Below are 12,040 nucleotides of genomic sequence, written 5' to 3'. Positions count from 1 at the left end.
ACCATGTTGGGAGTTGGAAAGCAGGTTATTATGGAGAAGGTGTCTAGCAATTGCCTGTGGATACATATTTCCATGATTTTAGATAAAGGAGAAAGTAGGGCTATGGGACGATAGTTGGAGGGTTCAGTGGAGTCTCCCCCCTTATGAAGGGGAATAATATGAGAGACTTTCCAGAGTTTGGGGATATGTCCTTCAGTGATGGTTCTACTGATGAGAATGGAGATGGGGTAAGCAATAGATTTGGCTGCAAAATGTAAGTATTCTGCGGGTAGTTGGTCAGCAGAAGGAGTGCATGGTTTGAGTTTTTGGATAAGGGTGAGAATGAATGCTGTTGGGACAGGTTGGAAGAGAAATGTAGGTGGTGGGTTAGAGTCAGAATTAGATATAGTTATGTTTTGAGGAGAGAGCTGACTGGCAAGAGTTTGAATTTCTTTGGTGAAAAAAGGTATTAAAGGCATTAGCAGTTTGTTTGGGATTGTCCTTGCCAGTGTCTTGTGGGTTAGGTGTGATAGATTGACCAGGATGTAATAATTGATTAATACTTGCCCAGAACTTTTGTGGTTTATTATGGTGGGTCTGTTGAGATCGTAGGTAATAGTTTTGTTTATCGGACAGTATAGCTTTTTTTGTTTCATTTCTCAGTTGTTTGAAGTTTTGGAGGTCAACAGGGTTTTTAGTTAAGCGTGATTTATTCCAGTATTTACTTCTGAGATGGATGTTTTCCTTAGTTTCCTTAGAGAGTCAAGGAGCAGATTTAGTTCTTATCCTAATAGAGCAGGTAGGAGCATGGTGGTTGAGTATGGCTAGGAAATTAGCATTAAAGTAATCAACAGCTTCATCTAGAGAAAGGAGTTTTAAGGGGGACCAATTACATGCTCTAAGTTCACTTAGGAATAGATCCAAGTTGAAGTTTTTCTTGGTTCTAATTGTCCTAAATATGGGTTGAATGGGTGGATTGGTTTTGACAATAAATAAATAAAATAACTGTTATGTCAAAATGCATACAGCAGTAGCTAGTAATGTATATTAATATAATGAAATATAACCAGCAATGTGACCCATAGTCCCTTAACTCTAGCCACTCTTATAAGGAATGTGACAAAATGATGACCCTGTTGATAGAAATACCAGTTATTCACTAGTACATAAATCCTTAATGACAATGCTGAAATCTTAGATAATATACTGAGGAAGTCCATACAAGGAACACTCCGGCCAGTGCATTTGTGTAGGATTTGTTTGATGAACTGTATGAGGGCCAGCAAAATATCTACAACATGTCTGGAAATTATTCCAAAGAGACCCACAAAGAAATATCATTTGCCAGTATTTATATGGTTTGTGGTGGTACCAGCAAAGCTGAAATACACACAAAACAAAAAACAAATGCGTTTAATCTTGGCAACTCTTTTACAGAGGATCATGAAATACATGCACTACTAAAACAACTGCATTTAACATTTGTAACTGTTTTCAAAAGGGCCACATATACGTCCCTCCAGACTCTAAATTTGATATTTGTGAAAATGAAGTAAGTCACAATCAGGAACTCACATGCTCATAACTAACTTTTGTGAGTACCACAGCTGCAGCCAGTACATATATGAATAGTTATGAATACTACATATTAGCTTAACAGACATCCAAGCAACGGTAAATGCGTGTAAAAATGATGTATAGTGCCTCAGAGATCACAGCTGCAGCCACAACACAGGAGATGAATTGCTTTAGTACATTGTAATGTAGAAATCATCAAATCACCTGTAAATCAATGGATGAAATTAAGTTTTAATCAGGCAGACTATTATAGTTGCTGCCAATCCATATGGGAGGAGAATAAAGCAGTAAAGTGTAGTAAAGAAAGCACTGGCACACTCATAATCACTTGTTAGTCTATATGGGGGTATGTGATGCCTATAAAATGATCTAAGGTAGAACATGAATTGTCACAGAGCCTACGTGGTATTGCTACGTTTCTTAGATTCGGTCAGGCATACAGGGTTTGCAAGCAGTACATAATGTGGTTATATGTTGGCAAAAACTGTGTGATGCCCTACATAATGTAAAAGATCACCTTAATGAATAAATGGAAAGATTCATGCGTATCATCTGTGTTTAATTATTGTGTGGAAAATGTCTCTGCCATTGCATTGACTATGTGTAATTCAGAACAGAGCCATGTCTATGAGCCAGTTCCAAGTGCAGAATAGAGTGCAATGCATGCCTTTGTACAACAGTATCACTGTGCACCATTCATTTCAGCCATACACATTGAACACCACAATACTGTATAGCAATGCTTGGTGTCTATGTGCAAGGCACCTGATCGGGAGCATATAAATAGCAAAAGAAGGTTTTGTATCACTAGTACATAAAGCCTTAATGACAATGCATATGTAACTCAATATCTAAGGTAGACAATGGCAGTTTGTTAGTGTTTGATTATTATGAAGTGTACACAATCACCAAGTTATAATGTAATGATCTGGAAAGTCTTCATAATAGCCTATTTCAACAATTACTCATATATCCTCTTAAATGATTTCACATGCATTTTAACATGATAAAAATGATATTCTTTGCCTGTGCATGTGTGTGTGTGTTTGTGAGTCATGATGTTCTTAAATATGAGCAAGAAAAAAAACAACTCAATGGTGGGAACATTAAAATACAAATTATATTTTATACACAGTAATCTGAGGGTAGACCACGTCACAGTGCTCATTTTTATATAGGCCTGGTGTGGGTGAAGTATAGTAAGGTCTGGTGAGAGTGAATTATAATAAGGCCTTGTGAAGAAGTATAGTAAGGCCTGGGGAGGGTGAATTATAATGAGGCCTGGTGAAGGAGAAGTATATTAAGGCCTGGGGAGGGTGAGGCCAAGTAAGGACTGGGGAGGGTGAATTATAGTAAGGCTTGATGAGGGTGAGGTGGAGCAAGGCAGATGTACAGGGTGGCTGAAGACAGGAGAAGGAGAATAATTACTGGGACAGAAAAAAATGGAAGCTTGAGAAGGGGAACTTGTGGTGTCTCAGTAGAATATGGGCTGCTGAGTAAACATTTCACCCATGGTTGAGTAGGAAAAACACAAAAACTGGAAACTTAACATATATAAAACTTTACAAAATTAATTGTTAAGCCAGCAGGAGAATTGGAAATGACAAAATAAAAACAAATACAATACAACTTACCACTTTCATTCTTTTAATATCAACAAGAATTTGTCATTCTCCGGTCAGCTTAATGGTTTATTTTTGCATGGTTGAATAGGCTGTCAGGTTATACAGTGTGCAAAGGAGATTAAACTGCTACCCATGGATACCCATAGGCTCTTAGATGTAGCTCCAGGTCCAGTGAAGTGGTGCAAGCAAGGTCCGAGAATGACAGCAGCAAACTGGTGCTTTGTTGGTAGGTATACATAAGGAGGGTAGAGTTTAGGGAAGGAGATGTAGCTAAGTAATGATGTTATATGGAAGTGGAGTACAAGGAAAGAAGATGGGAGAAGAATCCTAGCTGTGATTTTGAGAGTCAGTGGCCTGATGATTCTCATTAAAAGACAATGTGTGCCTGAATGCTTTAAGTGAAGGAGAAGGCACAGAGAGCAATTTACAGGAAATAAAATTAAGGAAGAAGTAGTGAAGCAGAGAAATAAAGGATATGTAGTAGTAAAATTGGGCCTGTAGATATGAAGAGTGGAATAAAAACAGAGGTGGACATACTGATGGAGAATACCATACTAATGAATTAATGAGTGTAATGTGTTAGGGAGGGGAGGAGGTGGGTACTGGGGGATTGTAATGTAATGATAAAGTGGTGTTCTAGAATCAGTGTACTGTCCAGACTTGGATGATCTTAAAAAAAACAGAGGAATGCTTTCTTTCAGCAGTTGATGATGTCAAAGGTTAATGGAGGTTTTGTGACAGCGATATGAAAATTCACCCGTAAGTGGATCCAGAGATGGATAGATTGTTTGGCCAGAGGGTGTTCCACTGGTGATGTGAAAGAGTGCTGATGGATGGAATAGGAATGGGAAAGTAGGGGATTTGGGGAATGAGGACAATGGTGCAAATAAGGTGTTCAATTCTGCAAGCATGAGGAAAAGCAAGTTGACAGGCTGGATAGATTCCTAAATAATTAGGAACAACTAAGGGCACATGTTTTCAAAATACTGGATAAAATATGTTACATGTTAATACTGCCTTCATAACTGCATTCCAAGTACTCTCTATTCTATTCTCTCTGTTCTGTTTGAATATTCTTGGGCTCTGAACTGTGTTTCTTTATTCTCTGTCACATACGTATGTATATGGTTGTAGTTCATTCAATCAAATGTTGCTTTGGTTGACAGAATGTACTACTGTGTTTTTGATCATTCCTTGTGTTATGTGAGTGCAAACTTTGTTGAATGGGGCAATGTTGACTTTTGTGTGCTGTGTATAGGATGTGTTTTGGATAATGCTAAGTAGCTGTGTGAGGTAATTCCAAGTGCTGGGTATACAGAAAGTTTCAGCATTGGGGTGGGAGTGTATTTCTGGGTGTCTGCAGGTTAGACACAGAGTAATGGCTAGGTAAGGGAATAGCTTTAGTGTTGTGCTACTTTCTGTATGGAAATGGAGCTGTGTGTTTCATGTAGTGGTACTGTTAGGGGAAATGCCTTGTTCATAAGGTAATGAGTAATGCTGAGCTTAGGCAGGGTTAGGGTTACGATTTGAAAACATGAGTTAAGGCCATACTTACTAAAATTCATTTGAAGCCACTTCTTAAAACACTAGCTGTATTGTTGCAAATTAACTACAGAATATAGAACTGTAGGAAGAAAAGCATTTGTGTTTAAATTCTGAGGTCTTTTAAAGTCAGATAGTTTTTTGATAAGAGAAATGATCTGCAGTACTTGAAATCATATCAAGTTTTAGTAAGACATGTGAAGTATATATAGATTTAATAAGCACTCCAAAATCTGTATGTTACTCAAAATGTATTAAATCAAAGGAAGCAAGTAAAACTATGTGAATAAAATGTTGCAGCTGATGAGCTTATTACGTGATATAATTAATCAGTATTTTAATAAGAGAATGTGCAAAGGAATTATGACAAATTAGTGACTACCTGCTACTTATCCTCATTAAGAGTGATTTACATACATGCATACATTTTAAAATAGTCAGGTAGAGTCTAAGAATGATTTAGTATGGGAACAATGTTTCTTAACCTGATACAGGAAACTCTGCTTCATTGCACATTGAGGAAGAAAAGTGAAACTTAATACTATCAACTACATCAATTTTCCCAGAACAGTAATGCAGAATTTATGCTTAGATATTCACTATTGACTTACAATATAAACCAAATTAATTTTAATTACTTTTACTTGCAGCAATGACAAGACAGATTTTAGATATTGCCTGAATATATAATTCAATCTAGTAACTAGCTTTACTTGTATAAACTTAATATATGCAAAAAAATTGAGAGAAAAATTGTGTGTGTGTGTGTGTGTGTGTGTGTGTGTCTGTGTGTGGATATATTTATATATATATATATATATATATATATATATATATATAGTTTACTATCACATGTTCGACACTACTGTGGCCGAAAGTGCAGATATCCGTAGAAAATGTTCGGAAATCACAACACCGACCACAGTAAATGCCGAACTGAGCATTTTAGTGAAGTCAAATGACAAACATTTCAACTTCACTGAAATGCTCATAGCCACTAAACATATTTTAACATGTTTTGCAGGGGGCTTGATACAGTGGGGTTAGGAAATTAACTTTTTCCCACTGTAGTGCGATCTTGGAGTTGGTACATTTAATTTACGGAGGGTGAGGGGGGTGGAGCCCCCCACATGGAGGGTACAGGGGAGCTTGCCCCCCTGCAGAAATGTAGTAAAAAGTGTGTTTGGTAGTTTGGTGTCATTATATGTGGAGGAGATATTATTTTCTTGTGATTTGTAGTGTTAGATATTATGAAATTTGATGTTTTGGGTTTTAGATGTTCTGGTCTCAATGTTATGAAATTAGATGTTATGGGTTTTAGATGTTTCAAAGTAGACATATATATATATATTTGTGTGTGTGTGTGTGTGTGTGTGTGTGTGTGTGTGTGTGTATATATATATATATATATATATATATATATATATATATATATATATATATATATATACACACACACACACACACACACACACACACAGATATATATATATATATATATATATATATATATATATATATATATATATATATATATATATATATATATATAAAATGCATACATATATATATATATATATATATATATATATATATATATATATACATATACATGAATCTCTGACAGATCGAAACTGCAAGCCATTGAATGGCAACTGATCAAGCACAACTTTTCAATCAGCAGCCCATTGAAACAACCAAAATAAAAGAACAAACCTTGTTTTTTGCAGGGGACAAGACACCTCTACTCCCCTGTTAATTATACATGCCAATGCCAAGCTTGCACTACAATGAAAAAAGGTCAAATTCCTCAATCCACACTGTACCGTTATCTTGAAGAAAACAACTGCTGGCATGTTCGATGAGCTGTGTTGGTGTTGTTTTGGGTTGGAAAATGTATCAGGAGACCATAAACAACACACACACACACACACACACACACACACACACACACACACACACACACACACACACACACACACATTGGCACCTTGAGAGTACCAGATCCACAGAAGGTGAATATCTTGTTCTGGGTAGGTGAATAACACCTAAACCAGTAGGACTGGAAGTGTTTGGATCCGATACCTTTTTTGTCAGATCCCGGGAAGTCAGGTCCACCGTTTTTTTTTTCTTCTTTTTTTGGATCTGAGGGTGAGGTCAGATCCATCTTGGCTCTTTTCTTGGATGACTCTAAAGCTGTGGAGAATGTAGAAGGTTTTGGAGAAAAAGTTTTCGATTGTTAAGTTTCTGGAGATTGATCTCCAGTTATAACCTCTCCAAAGGCAGAAGGTAAAAGGCCCTCCAAGACAACCTTGTTTTTGCATTCTACAAGTGCCATGGGGTTGAATCCATGGCATATGTAACAATCTTTCTAGAGATGTAACGGTCCCAGACAAAGCACACACATAGTGTGGGCATCCAACATAGGAAGTGTGTGCCCATATTGAACATATTTTTTAAAACCTGCTGGGCCTTTTTCCACCATAGCCAAAAGCTATAAAATGCTAAAAAGATTTAAGTAAGGACAGATTTTTTTATATATCAGGAAAGAGAGGCACAAATAGAAAAACTACCAGCAGTAGTAGAAAAAGGAACTACACCAAGTGAAGAAATAAAGTAAATACTAATAACAGTTTTTAAGAGGTACGCACTGTACAAAAGTCTTGGACATGGGCATTAGGTGCTAATTGTGGAAATAAGCATAGAACTTGGCTAAACTTGTAAGGGCCCTAGGGCCATTAGCCTAGTAACTTCCTATGATCCCATGATCCTATGAACAGCCTAAGTGTCATACTGTACTACACAATAGATATCAGTATTTTTTACTTTCTAAAGCAAAAAACAGATGGCAACTAAGCTCCTGTTCAAAAATCCATTTTTGTTGTGATTTGCGGGAGTACCATTTCAAAATTAAATACAAATAATTGATAGACACCATACCACTTTCTATATTTTATTATGAATCTGCTCCTTAAGTACTATACCTAGCATATGCTTGATTGTTAGCATATCCTTACAGAATATACGTATCAAACCATTAAGCAGACTTCTATAATTAGTAATACAAGCATTTGGTGTGGGAGGATATCAGCATTTGTCAAAAGTATCATCACCTCAAGATAATTTCCACTCAGCATCAAATTTGAACTTCTAGATATCTAAACCACCTTAAACAAGACTAATTACAACTTCATTCTATTGAATACCCTCTTTATCTTCTGAGCATGAAAATTAGCTTGGCCAAAATGTGCATTAAGCCTGTTACTGTTCTACTGGGAACTTCAACTACCCATCAGTAACCTGGCTAAGCTACACTGCCCATGCTCATGATTCCTTGTGCTTTCTTGTCATTATAAATGCTAACCCCATTTTACAAATAGTTAACCATTCTGCTATGAGTTCCATTACTTTTGAGCTTAACCTCACAAATATGGCCATTCTTTGCACTCCTTCAGTTGTATCATCACCCCTTGTTAAGGCCATAAAGCAGTGACATTTTATATTACAACTGGTCATATTTTGTTTCCAAAGTAAAGTTCATTCAGTAAACAAACATTTTCACATAATGCATAGGTAACACATCACTTCAATCACACAATGTTATAAGGGCTCTAGTAACGCTTTCTGATAGTTTCTTACCTTTTAACATTCATGTCTCTATTGTAGTTCAGAAAGACTTCTGTGTGGCTCATCTAATTTCCAAGGACATCTCCCCTTAAATGGAAGAAGTCTTAATTCCACTTTATTCATATCTCAGCAAACCCTTTATTGAACATAATTCAACTTTTGTCATGTATTTGTCCAAACATATCACTCAACTTCAGATATCTCAGAGTTTCATAACTAATAAGATCAGTGGCCGCAAAAATCTTAGTTATCAGGATAGACTGGCAGCGCACTCTCTCTCTCTTACTTTCTGACCTCATTCTGTTAAAAACTTGTCCATGGGTATCTGTGTCAAGCCTTTTCAGCCATGAAAGATGCCTATGTGTTCTGTCTCAGAAAAATGGTTCATAAGATATAAGCTGTGTCTGAATAGAGGAACTAGGCAGGGGTGTCCTTTTTCCTTTTCTTATCTGATTTATATTTAGAGTCAAAGAAAAATAAGGGACTCACAAATTCAAAGATAGAATGGTATGTTAATCAAGAAAAGTTAGCTTTATTTGCATATGATATTATTTTGTACTTGATAAATCCAGAAAAGGAAATGTTGGTGATGTGGAACATTTTGAGACAGTTTCAAGTCTTTTGGGACACAAAGTTAATGAAGATAAAATAAAGCCTATAGCAGTAAACTATGTACTTGCCCATAAATTAATTCACATATTTATGGGCACACAAGATGAAGTATTTAGGGGTACGGATTAAGAAGGATTCTGTTATGACAACTAAGGATATGTTGGAAGAGACCAAATAAACAACAATACAAAAACTGAAAAACTGGATGCTCTTTATTATGGATATGGATAGCAAGTTACAAGCAGTGAAAAAGTTTAGCCCCTTTAGATTTGTATACAGGTTAGGCATATTTTTAAGAAGCTGTGAATTAATAAAGAATCGAAGGACTTTTATTTGGGAGGGGAAAATAGCAAGACTTAAGTGGGAGAAGATGTTCTTCCCCATAGACAAGGTGGTTTAGGACAATCTGATTTGAATGGACACTTTAGGCTCATATATATGAAAAAAGATTATAAATCAAAGTAGAGAGAGATGATGAACCAGATGGGAAGTTCAAGAAATAAGGACAGAGTAGGATTTTGGAAGCAGATCCATAAGGAGAATAACAACAACCATGCAGAATATTATTTTCATAAGGTAGAAGGAAATCTTCTAAGATCTAACTCCAGATGGAAATGGAGAAAGGACATTTTACCAACAGACAAGTTGAGATATACAACTAAGCAACAGATGGAAATGGAGAAAAGAAATTTTACCAATAGACAGGGAAAGGTAAAAGCTTGGGATAAGGCCAAACATAAATTAAAGACTGCCTGTCCTACCAGGCACTGAAATCAGCATATGGACAAAAAGAAGGAAAAATGAGAGTGTAGAGTTTGTAGTCAAATCTAGAACTGAAGTTACTGTTAAAAAAGAGATAAATACTAGGACATATAAAACATTTTATTATAACTATAAAACTCAATCAGAGGATGTTGGAAAGGATTGGGCAGTGTGACTGGAAAGGCAATGAGCAAATCAACATTGGGACATGTGTGTTGTGCCCAAGTATATGACAAAGTCCAGAAGGTTTAGGATTTTTGTTTGGAAGTGTTTGCATATATATTGTTATACCCCAAGCAGACTACAGATAATTTTTCCTGAAATAGATAACAAAAACGGACTATGATCAATCTAGTGGATTTCTTTGAAAATGTGACCAAGGCCATTGATGAGGGCAAATCTATGCATTCAGCATACCTCGACTTGGCAAATCCCACATCCAGGCATTACCAATAAACTTAGCAACCTGAATGTAAATCCTTTTGTTGGAAGATAGGTTGCCAACTGGCTCACAAACCAGACACACACTATTAAGGTGGGTGACTCCACATCAACCAGAAGACCTGTTACCAGCGGGGTGCCACAGGGATCAGTGCTCATCCTCCTGCTGTTCGGTATATATTTTTCAGAAGTTCAGGTCAAAACTAAGGGGTTAAGGCTGACTATGTTTGCAGATGACTGCAAACTAGTTGCAATCATTGAATCCCCAGATGATGTCAGTATACTCCAGGATGGCCTCATGCAGAACAATGACTGCGGTATTAGTCACGGTCCAAAAGTGAATAGAAATAAATGTATTTTATTTATTTATTTTATTTTATTTTAATTTCCATTTGTTGACCATGATAGTCCAACTGGATACATGCCCATTTTCAGCGGAGGCCTGGGGAGAAAAGCTCCAAAGGTATACATATACAATCATTACAATGTAATGTAGAACAGGAGTAATCATAACATAATACAAATATGACACATTTTACAGTCTAGTTAAATTTATGGAAATATACCACATGTTATAGTACATTTAAATTTGTACAGTGTAACAATCTTCTAAACTGTCTTAACAAAGATATTTGAGTATCACTTACAGACATAGGATAGATACACCAGTATGCATAAAGATTTAGTCAGGCTTGAAGCAGGGACATATCCACTGAGACTTGAAATACTCCTTGAGAGCTATTTTAAATTGAGATAGGGTGGTATCCAGGGTAATGTTAAAAGGAAGGGAATTCCAAATTTTGCCAGCAGAGTTGGTGAACAGGGATTCACCAGCTGAGTTGTTGGATTTGATGGTTTGCTCTAATAGTCTGTTAGATGACCAGAGTGATCTAGAGTTGGAGTGGGGGTAGATGATGTTTTTCAGGGCAGGTGTATTATCTGGTTGGTTAAGAGCTTTGTGAGCAACAATGAGTTGATTATACTGAATCTGCCTGGGTAGATCTAGCCATTCGAGATAATTTAGATTTTTACAGTGATGTGTTCTATAGGGTAGACCAGTTGCAAATCTAGCTATGTTATTATAGCAGCTTGAAAGTTTATTAAGATCAGATTTATTTAGGTTGGCTAGTAAAGGGGAAGCATAGTATAGTGTAATGAGTAGATTGGAGTGGGCAATGGAGGTCCTAGCATATGGGCTAAGGAATGGCTTTATCCTATAAAGTGAGCACAGTTTTCTGTTAATGGTTTTGATTGTTTCCTTGACGTGCACATCAAACTTAAGATTGTTGTCTATAATAACTCCTAGTAGTTTTGTATGAGCATCTGGAGAGATAATGGTACCGTTATTAGCCTTAATGGAGAGGGATAACGCAGTGGATCTTTGAGTGGGGGTGAAAAGTAGGAGTTTTGTTTTATTAGAATTTAGAATCAGACAGCGAGTGGCAAGCCAGTTCTCTACTAGGTTGAAAGTACTCTGAGTTATTGATAGCAGCTCTGTTTGCGAGGTACCAGTGCAGATCAACGTTGAGTCATCTGCATATTGAATGCAGATGGCTTCAGGAATTACACTGTGGAGGTCATTGATAAAAATGGAAAACAGAAGTGGTCCCAAGATAGACCCCTGTGGAACACCTAGAGTGTTGGGTAGGAGATTTGAGAGTTTGTTCTGCCATAAGATGGATTGTTGTCTATTGTGCAAGTAGGATTCAAACCATTGGAGAGGTTGATTACCTAGGGACATTGTTGCCAGGGTGTTGATGAGAAGATGGTGGTTAACCATGTCAAAAGCCTTTGACAGGTCCAAGAAAAGGGCTGAATATAGCTTGTTATTGTTCTTGTTATAGTTTATTGCATTAGAGAAGGTGAGGTGATGA

This window comes from Protopterus annectens, chromosome 2.part0 (assembly GCF_019279795.1).
Source record: "Protopterus annectens isolate FY-2018-M chromosome 2.part0, PAN1.0, whole genome shotgun sequence".
NCBI classification, from domain to species: domain Eukaryota; kingdom Metazoa; phylum Chordata; order Ceratodontiformes; family Protopteridae; genus Protopterus; species Protopterus annectens.
Note: the sequence above shows the minus strand (reverse complement) of the source record.